Genomic DNA, 11251 nt, shown 5'->3' with positions numbered 1-11251 from the left:
TCCACCTACCGAGACTGTTATATAATGGAATTGCAAATCCGACGACATTACATGCCTCTTGGCAACTGATGATTTCTCGGTTAGTCCTCGATTGTAACCCTCCGGTGGGTTTTGCTCGGCTTGATGCCTTCTCGACGTACTTAAATTAATTTCATCTGCTGGAAATATCATTTAGCAATTTTTTTTTTTTTTTTTTTTTTTGTAAGATTTTATCCAAGCTGGAAATTAGTCCTTTGAAAGAAGAACTAGATGTTGATTTTTAAAAAATTCGAGAATTATTTGTTGTTTGTTCGACGAACTGATGGTAATGTAAATAGCACGCCTCAAAAGTATTAATATATCGCTGCGGTATTAATATTTATAAATATAAATATGAGTAGAGAATCACCGGGGCGTTAAATAATTTCTTTGAGTTTATTTTTCCAGGTCTTAAATTTTTATACGGAATTGATTCGAAATTCTCGAGGACTTTAATCATCGCCAACGTGGAAGGAAACACGTTAATTTTTCGTTTTATATTTAGAATGTGGTTGATAAAACTTTTTTTAAAAACTCACAGGAGGAACTGGCCAAAGAAAAAGTTTTAGTTGGACTTTAGACGCCGCGAAAATGCTTAATGAACACAACTAAATAAAAATGAAAAAGCAAGCCTTGAAAAACACGTTCAAACTAAAAGTACTCGCTTTGATTTATTTGTTCGGGCGAGAATAAACAAAACCGTAACATTATCATCGAAATTACCTCTTGTGAAAAGTGAATCAACAAAAAAAAAGATACTAATGTAACGCCATTGAGTGAACAAAAACGGTAATCTAAAAAATTATACTTTCAAATCCCGAATAATGCTTGTCATGCCAATAATGTTTGGAATCTCCGGGATGTTTTGTTGTCAGGTCAAACTCTACTTTCCGAAGAACTGAAAATTTTCCCTCTACTTGGATACTTTGAGCAATAACTATACTCATATGTAACTCAACCCGAATTTCACGGCAAACTTGAAAGGGAGGCAGAATTCGGAGAGCATGAAATCGAATATCTTTTCGTTTTCATACTTTTTCCGCCCTAGTTTTCTCAATTCTCAATTTAATTATTATCAATATTTTCCATATAAATCTAACAATTGCATTTGTCGTCATGGAATATACAAAAATTTATAGATTTTTTCTTCTTCTGCTACTGTTATTTTCTTTTAAAGATTTGATTTATTACTTTGAGTTTTTGTTTCTAGTGTCAGTTTAGGGTTAAATATTAACCAGTAATTAAAATATTTGCCGTGAGTTATAACAAACACATTAGCAGTTGGAATATTGAACAATTAATCAAGTACAATCGGAGATATAGTTTCAATTTATTATGATAATACTGTGTTGGTTCGTTAGTTATTCGATCACTCAAAGAGACTGGAGCATATCCGGCATATTGTGCCGCCGCTATAGATCCATATAAATCCACTGGAAGGCATTCAATATCATCCAAGTCGATCTGTTTGCTTAACTATCCGCGATTGATTACTGTAATTAAATCGTTTCGTATGCTCTCGAGAAACTCTACTTAATAATGTGTTGATACTGCTCCTGTATCTATCTATCTATTACACATATTTATCGTTGTCGTTATAATTTCCGAGCGCATCAATCTACAACAAACATCCGAGGACGGAATTCTACGCTCGGTCAAGTATTTTTTTTGTTTTCTATTTTCAGTACAGAGAAATTTACTTTTTTAGATTTTTTTTTATCCAACATAAAAATAAAAATTAAAGAGAAAAATTCCACTGTTTTATTGAATAAAAATTCTCTGCAACGTTTTGACCCACAAACCCAAACATTCGTCAGCGCCTCATCATTCCGCGAGGGTGAGTTTTCTTAATTCACGGGCAATACTGTAACCCCTTTCGCTATCTGTTAACTCGGCTTACTCAACTTATCCTTCAGTATATAATCCAACCTCGGATTTTTCTCTTCACAAATATTGCCAGTATTTTTCATCTTGAAAATCAAATAAATGTCCATTAGCCCGCTCTAACCCGTAAATCAAACCTTGAATAAATAAAACCGCGGCAATAAAAAAAAATATTACCGAAAATTGACTTTAATATTCTTAAAATACAACCCCGTGTTTAACGACATAACCTTGAAAAAAAAAAAAAAAATAAAATAAATAAATAAATAAATAAAAAGAAAACATAAACCCACCGCAGAGTTTTAAGAGTACTCAGGGCGATGTAAAAAAATATTACACATAAAAGTCTCGGTTATGTATTATTGACGAAAAGGTTTTTTTGCGTTACCGCGGTAGCAAAAAATTATGAAATTCACAGCAACGAATTATACGATATATTTTTAAAAATAACCAAGCTGTCGGTTGAATGCGAAGCTTGTGGATTTAAAGAATTTAAATATACTCGAGCTCCATCGTTGAAAAAGTTTATTAATTTTTTACCCGAAAGAATTAATTAAATGGAAAGTTATCCGGAGCTGTAAATCTCGGGTGAAATCAATAAGAGCTAAATATTTTGTCGGAGAAAAATTAAAAACTTGGGGTTTATTTTTGGGGAACTTGAAAGGAAGTTTTATCGAAAGATTACCTTAGGCTTGAGACTCTGCTGAGAATTTTCCTTTGTTTCTACTTTAGTATCATCCGAGTTTTTTCTTTATAAATATATACCTGACGTTAGCTGTTGGTTTCTCGGATTTATGGGAGTATAAATATTTTCCTCCCACATACAAGTTAAGGATAAAATTGTCGTTCTCCAGTTGCGAGTATTCTCCAATACGATATACGATATATGTACAGAGTTTGTATTATAAAAGTAAGGGTAAGAGTGTAAGAGAGTAATAGGATGATATAATATAATATTTTGTGGGGAGCGTGTAGTTAGTTCCCGGTGCGATGAAAATTCACTAGTTATACCCAGACAATTTGTTGAAGTACTGAAAATTAAATTGTGCTGGTGCTTTCTATTAGCCGACTATCATGGAAAATACCTAAGTACTGTTGGGTTTGGGTTTCACCCGGGGTCTCTCTTTTCTTTTGGACGTACGAAACGTGAGTTGTTAATACTTTGGCATTATACGAGTATATACTTTGAAAATTTTCGAATTAAACCTCTCTAGTGATGAAAGCGGTAGTTTTCCTCAAAAAATTTTATTAGTTACAGCTGTATGTTCCTCTGGTTTCTTCATTCCTCTGTTGCTCTTGTACTTTTTACAGCTATTACACTTTTTAAAGTTTTATTCTTCTCGAATATAAGCGCATAAGCTTGATGAAAACCAGAGGTTTATAGTGCTACCAGTTTTTCTCTTTAATTTACGTATATCGCGCAAAAAGCTCTTACGTACTTACTACGAGCAACAGACTAAATTTCATTATTTAAGCTCAATAAACCTCCAGGTTATATTTTACACTGCGTAGTATATAGCTTTTTTTACCTTCCTACTGTTGGACTAATTAGAAAATTTTATAATTTAAAAATTTTTAAATTGCTTTATTTAACTAAAAAAGAGGATTGAACAGAATAATCTTTGATTCTATATTCCATGTCCACTTCCGTATATCTATTAAGTTGTCTTTTTAAGGTAATACGGGGTAATAGGCTTTTGTTTTTTAGTCGGATTTCTCACTAGTCTCTTATTACTGATATTATTTATTTTATTTTCTTGACTTTTTTTCTTATACTATGTCGAGGATTTATCTTCAAATAAACAATCCTCTCTGATGAACTCAAGTATTATTGGTAGTTTCGAAATAATAAATCTAATTGACTCCTTTATTAATAAGCTAACTTTTACCCGCGTCTTTGCTCGTATGCTAAATTTTCGGAATTTTTCGACAATTAATTTTTTTTTTTTTTTCATAGAAATAAAACTACTATCAAGTTTAGCTTATCAGGGTGAAAAAAGCGTGGTATCAGTCGCAATTATCTGCACTGGGAGTGCTTGTTATTTTGTAACGGGACGATCGATAATTAGTTTTCGAGCCGATTGCCATCGATTGTCTGTCGCACAAAAGTCAATAAGTAGAGGTGATTTTTACCCCTGATTGTTCGTATGAATATTCAGGAGGAAGCACGAGAAATAAATAATTAAATGAGTATGAAAAGAAAAAGTAGAACGGGGAAAAAGTTTAAATTTATTTATTTGATCAGATTCAATAGAACTTGTAAAGAAGAAAAGAAGAAGTGAATGAATTTTTTTTCAAGAGGATCGGAAGATTAGCAAGCACAAACAAACACAAACACTAACACTACAAACGATTGGATGGAGTAGACTGGAGTAGACTGGAGAGAGAGGGTAAAATTAAATGGCTTCTGCATCAAATATCACTGATTGAATTCACGTCGTTTAAATTGTCAGCTAGATGCCGTATAATAAACACATCTACAATACATGTGCATATTTATATTCTGAAGCAATCCAGTTGGAGGTTGGAGGTTTGGAGGTTTGGAGGTTTGGAGGTTTGGATCTTGAGCTGAACAAGAGTATACTGGTAGTATTGCTTTGATAAATAATTCAGAAGATGTTATTTTGTTTGTAGGTAAGAATTATGCCCATGGATGGCAGATAGCAATTTCAAATGGAAGACGTAATCTAAGTTGTGCGTCCACTTCTCCAAATTGGGATTTATAGATTTACAGGTTCCCAGGGCTTTGGCGAGGACCAAGACCAAGACCAAGACAGTGAACATTCGGGTCGGAATTAGTTTAGTGTACGTTTCGAAAATGGGTAAACTACTAACTGTCGTGCACGCGGGAGCAGCTTGGAACCTACTGAATTCTCTGCTCGTGATAGTTCTATATAACTTTAATCCACGAGAGCTTGGTATTCGCACACTCAGGCTCAGGGCCAGCCACTCCCAGTCTAGTCCCCCAGATATCACCAGCTACTGTCTCGATAAGGATTAGTTTCTATGTTAAATCAATACGCTCAAAAAGATAGAAATAGCGTGTACACACCACGCGCTCCCTGTTTATTTGTTTCATTTTCCGATTCCATTTTCTCAAGGATTAAACAAACATACAATATAACTTTATACACATTTTTGTTTATTCTCTTTGTTTATTTTATACGACCTTTATTTACTCTCACTATATTTTAAAGCGCTACCAGCTATTTTACCTTCTTACCTTTTTTAAATAAACAAACTCCTTATCAACTCCAAAATGTTTATTTAAACACGACATTTCATTTTCTTTTATTTATATAATTAAGTTAACTGAGTACAAATTTTTTAATATTAATACAAATTTTAGTTGATTAATGACAAACAAAATAACTCATTTTCTCAAACTTAAATTTCTTACAGTGAGAAGATTTACCGATCATGCGCCATCTGTTGGAAATTTTTAATAAAAAACTAATAAAACATTATCAACTCTAACTACTCGATCGCCAGTTAAAATAGGGTAAGTCGTTTTACTCAGGAATTTGATTGTGGTTCTAGTAATCTAGATATAGATGAGTCGGTGTGTAAGAGCAGAACCAGGTTAATCTTTCTTGACATGCTGACTCCGCCGTAAAGGTCTAGTGTGACTGGTGTAAGTTTACGAGGACAGGAATCAAATTTCGAAATAACTTGTGTCCTTTAGGATGTTGCCAAAAGAAGAAACGGTGATGGCTGATGGCTGATGGCTGATGGCTGATGGCTGATAGGAATAAAAAGTTCGCTTCGGCAAACGATAACAAGGGACATGAGAAGTCGCTGGGCCGATATATCCGTAAGAGACCCCGAGGAGCTATAAAAAAAATGTCTGTCTTTTTTGTCCGGTTCTCCGAGCAGAGACACACGTTCAGCGCTATCCCATCTAAGAGCCCCTATGCCGGTGCGTGAATCGCCCGTAAAAAGTATTTCCAAATCCGACAAATCCCTACTCGGTAAGAGCTGAGGGACAATGTATCTTATACCTATGGAATAAGAATTCCCATACGGTCTACGGTCACTTGTCACACTTGTCAATTCTTCCGTTACCACTCTACACTTTTTCCTGTCCCGGAACGATAAAAAATATATTTATTGTCGTAGTCCTTTGGCGACAATCTCGAATTAAAATAAATTGTTTGTTTAGTTTTTATGATAAGGATAAAAATCCATTGAAACTTTTTCAAACCACTACGGTAGATTTTAAATATATCTTTTGAAAATTACTTTTCAGAGTTTAAAACCTCAGTGTCATCACATTAGATACACAGACATTCTATTATTCTATTATTTGATATGATATATAGTCTCTCCTCTGTTTCACCTCGAGACTTCTATTAAATTCATAAATTATCCGGACGTGAGAATCCTTGGAAATACAACCATAAGGGGAAACTTTTAACTTAGAGAAAACATTTTATATTATCTCACAAATCTGTCGAATTAAATGTTTGTAATTATTTTTCGAAGAATGAAATAATAAATTACGGTAATAATTTATAGAAATATATAATGACTAAATAATCGAAATGAGGATGTCTAATGCAAAAGGGATTGCGTAAAAGCCAGAGTTTGAATTAGTTTAGAAGGTAATATCTTTGGGTTGGTACCTTTGAAGCTGCTAAATTCACATTCAACTTGGCAATTTTGATAATTACAACACTTGCGTATATGTTACTCCTTTCCTTTCTTTTCAATATTAATTAAAGTTTAATACGAGCATACTTCTAATTAGAATCATTGCTAATTCTTCTATTGAAATATATTTTATTTTAAAATTACTTTAACCGAGTAAAAAAGTAAATATAATTATAAACATAAACTCGTATAGGCTGGAAATAAAAATATTTAACAACAACAACAACAACAACAACAACAACAACAACAACAACAACAACAACAACAACGAGGAACGAGGAGTGTATAATAACATTGTGAAATAAATAAATTATAAAGAAGGAACGAAACAAGTCCCAGAGGCCATTATTCATTAGATAATTATTATGAGAATAATTAACATGACCAAAACCACAAAGAGCTTGAAAGTAGACACGATATGGCGGTCTACAGCTCACGCTCTGATATAACGTCGTTTTATTATCGTACGTCGCGACGTGTTTTAACGGGGATTTTAATTATATTCAGTACACACCACAGCGCTACTGCCGGTTTATATATAGTTTATATATCTATAATAAAATTACATAACTATTGTATTAATAAAAACGATAATAAATGTTGGGCGTAAAAAAGTTGACATAAAGTCAAGCATAATAGTAAACAAATACTAAAAGAGTCCCGTTAAATGTCCAGGGATTTAATAACGACATTAAAAAATTTAAATGACATTAAATAATAAAATATCAGAGAGAGAGAGAGTTGATCGCTTGAGAATATAATAATATTAATAATGATAATGAAATATATTATAGTTTAGAGTATAATATAAAAAAAAAAAAAGTACTTGATGCCCTGAAGTGACCAACAGTCTCTGATACGAAGGGGTTAATGGAAAGAGCGTAACGGTAATGCGTCGAAGCATTTTCTCAGCTATACATGTACCGTTACCTCGTATTTTTTCTTTTTTATTATTTTATTTTGCAGGTTCTGGGCCATCTAACCAGGACTATAAAACCTCTTCTGGCTCTCGACGTCTATCGTCTATCGTCTATCCTTCTCTGCTCCCTTTTCCCTTTTTCCTTATTTTTATTATTACCTTTTTTTTTTTCAAGCTTTCTTGTGATCCTGTGTGCCTGTGTGCCTGTGTGCCTGTGTGCTTGTATGTACGGGTCCTTTATCTTTGAGGACGTGTGTAGGTTCAACACATCCTTTTTTACACAGTTCTTGTGTACACGTGCTGGAGTAGCCTCTAGTCTTTGCTCTCTAAAGTGCAAACTCATCCAAAATGAAAACAGACAAAAAATTCAGATACTTTTTACCTCTAAAACAATTTTATAATTTTAAATCTTTAATAGCTTTATAAATTTTTATTAAATTTTGTCGCTTTAAGGGGAAAAACTTTTATAATTAATTCGTTTTAAATAACTTTGATATTTTATTATTCAATTGAAAGTATTTGATGATAAAAAGTATCAGAAATAAAATTAATTTAAAGAGTTAATTCATATAAAAAAAAAAAAAAAAAAAAAAAAGTCTTGATTGCTTACAACCCGAATGTTTTGCGAAATTAGGATTCTAAGGAGTGCTGGGTTGCACTGTAAGAGGAGAAAAGAAGGTTACTCAGTGTTTATAGGTAGGAATGCGCAAGAAGTATCTTGTTCCACTTACCTTTCTTTGTTTCGTATTCGAGACTTGAAACAAGAAAGCATTTTTTTTTTTTTTTCCTTTTCAACTGTCCTTGATAATACTCCTTGTTCTGTTATTTTTTTTTTTTCTTCGTAAGAGCGAGAAGAACTGATTTCTCATGAGTATTTTTTCGAGCCGGGTTGTATTTCGTGGATATTTGAATTAAATGAAAAAGCTTTTGCGAAACAATGTTTACTGTAAATCTTTCAGGGTAAATGTATGTGGCAATTAAACTCTTGTGAATTGTAGCCAACGGTAGAAAGAATAAAGAATAAAGGATAAAGGATGAAGGAGGTGAGTATGAAGAAGCAAAGGTTTGCTTACTTGGATGAGGGCTACGCGGTTGGTTAGCGTTCATTTGGAAGTTGGCCAAACGCGGTTATTAAATGCTAGCCGACCACGTGAACGTACTTTTCGATCTCTACTCCCACTTTATCCAGGACTCTAAAAAGTTGTTGGGTCGCCCCAGCCCTATCCGCGAAAACTAAACTCTAAAGTCGTTAACTCGACTCGAGAATGGAGACGACGCGAATTGCCAAGACCTTTTTTTATTGCCGTTATCAATATTATTACATTCCTCTATTTACTTTCTACTTTCTGCCTTCTACTTACTACCATCCGTACTACCCATGAGAGGCGAATGAAAATAATTTCCGTTGTCTACATGCATTAAATCCTCATTTCCTCTCAAAGGTATTTTTACCAATTCAAATTCAAATTCAAATTCAATTTCAAATTTAATATTATTTTCTTTAATTCAATTACTTTTTAATAAAGTTTATGAAAAAAAAAAAAAAAAAAAAAAAAAAAAAAAAAAAAAAGGGAAAATATTGCAGCTATGAAAACATTATTATTGGTCAAGAATCCTCAAACAGTAATAACAATACCAGAAGCATCAACTTTTATTATAAATATCGAGTTTTGAAATAATAAGCAGTAGGAGTAAAAGTATGAGCTTTTCCGTTATTCTATCGTTGAAAAATAATAAATAAAAGTAACAGAGGAGCCGTAGTCCTGGAAAATGAACAAAAAGAACAATTGCGAAGAATCAAAAGCCATCCGAGCACAAATGAAACGTCGATCTTGCTGCTGGAGAAATAAAAGAGTGGATTTTCAGTACTTTGGGTGATAAACTTTTAGTTGTTTACTGTAGGTTTACTTTTTATTATTATTTTATTTTTCATTTCATTTATTAGTAAACATTGTCGGTGATAATTATTATGTACAATAAATTATTCCTATCTAATCTAACGATATCTCTTATACTCTTATCAGCAATAAATGTATGCCATTCCATTACCATCAATTGTTAATTTTTTTTTTATATTTATACTTAAGTCTAGTATGTTTATATTTATATTTATATTTTTTTTTTAATTTTTATTAACTCTTGAATTTAGACACGACACAGAAAACACACTCGTTGTGTATATATGATATTATTTATTAGTGGTGACGTTACGCCGCGACACAAAAGCTTACTCTACACTGATAAAAAAAATTATTTTATTGAAGAGAAAAATTCTAGAATTTTTTAGCTAAAATTTTTTTCTTAAATCAATATTATTATTTTATCAGTGTATTTTCCACTTGGAAAACGTGAAAATTACGAAAAAAAAAAAAATAAAAAAAACTTTCATATTTTTCTGCAATGTCTTTGCTTTATTTCTTTTTACATTTCGCCATATCTTATCTGACACGATTATTATTGTTGTTGTTGTTATTGTTATTATCACGGCTTTGTTCCTTACAACACGATATCCTCACATTTGTACACTCTTTTCATCCTTTTTCTTAAAAACAACGAAAAGATTTTTCGTCTCACTCTAGACAAAGCTCTACTTTTTTTTTTTTTTTTTTTTCATCCACATTTTTTACAATAAAGTCATTGAATTTTTTTTTTTTCAATTGCTCAAAGCCGCGATTTTATTTTTAACACTTTAAGGTCGGAAAATTATTTATAAAAAAATGTCTGTCAACTTTAGCATTTATAAAAAATTTATTTGCACAATCAAAGAAAGTAATGAAAAATTTTAGTAGTTTTGTTACAAATTTAAAGAATAAAAAAAAAAAAAAAATAACACAGCATTAAGCGTACTTTTTAAGAGAATAAAAGTGTTTCTTAAAGTGGCCACTTAGGGAGAATTTTTGCTTGAGCACGAACTTATTTAAAAAGTTGCTCTACAATGAGCATAAGCGCAAATCGAATTCGCAATGTAAATTCTTCATCTGCACCAGCACTCATACGTACACTAGAGAGTTGGAAAAAAAAAAAAAAAAAAAAAAACACGAAACTCATCTCATTCATCACGGGATAGTTTAAAAAACAAAAAAAAAAATGGAAACTTCATCACAGCCCCACGTAAAACAATACACAATCACGCTAAATAATGCACAACAGAATTATTTATTCAAACAAAGCCCGGAAAAATCTGTAATACACGTTTTAAATTCAAATATGTAACACTATATAATAAAACAAAACCCACAGGACACCTTTATCGTACATACCAACACTTATACATACATACATACATACGTACAAGTTAACATTTATTTATTTATTTAAACTCGTAATGCACACCACGATCGCCTCGTGTCCAATGTAATTCCAATGTTTTTATTTTCCGCGATATAAAATGAGTGTCATGAGAAGCGCATGATTTAAACCTCTATTTTTTATCACTTATGCATATACTCTTCATCCCTTTACTCTTATTAGATCTATATTTATATTTATGCTTATATTTATATTTATATTTATATTTAAATGTGTAGTGCTGACGGTCTAGAAAGATTGACATGCAGTTTTATCACCGGCGTAACGTTTCCTTTCTCAATATTTATGATACAAATATTATTTACAATTTATCTATTAAATGACGGGCATTCAATGTCAATACCGGGTATTTATGTTATATTATTATTACTCACCAGAGCATCCTTTCAGCTTAACCAAAATTTGAGGACCTGTTTAGCTTATAATATATATATATATATATATATATATATATATATATATATATAT

The sequence above is a fragment of the Cotesia typhae genome, unplaced genomic scaffold (assembly GCF_013202065.1).
Source record: "Cotesia typhae breed Kobodo isofemale line unplaced genomic scaffold, CoteBio_Ctyphae scaffold_152, whole genome shotgun sequence".
Lineage (NCBI taxonomy): Eukaryota > Metazoa > Arthropoda > Insecta > Hymenoptera > Braconidae > Cotesia > Cotesia typhae.
Note: the sequence above shows the minus strand (reverse complement) of the source record.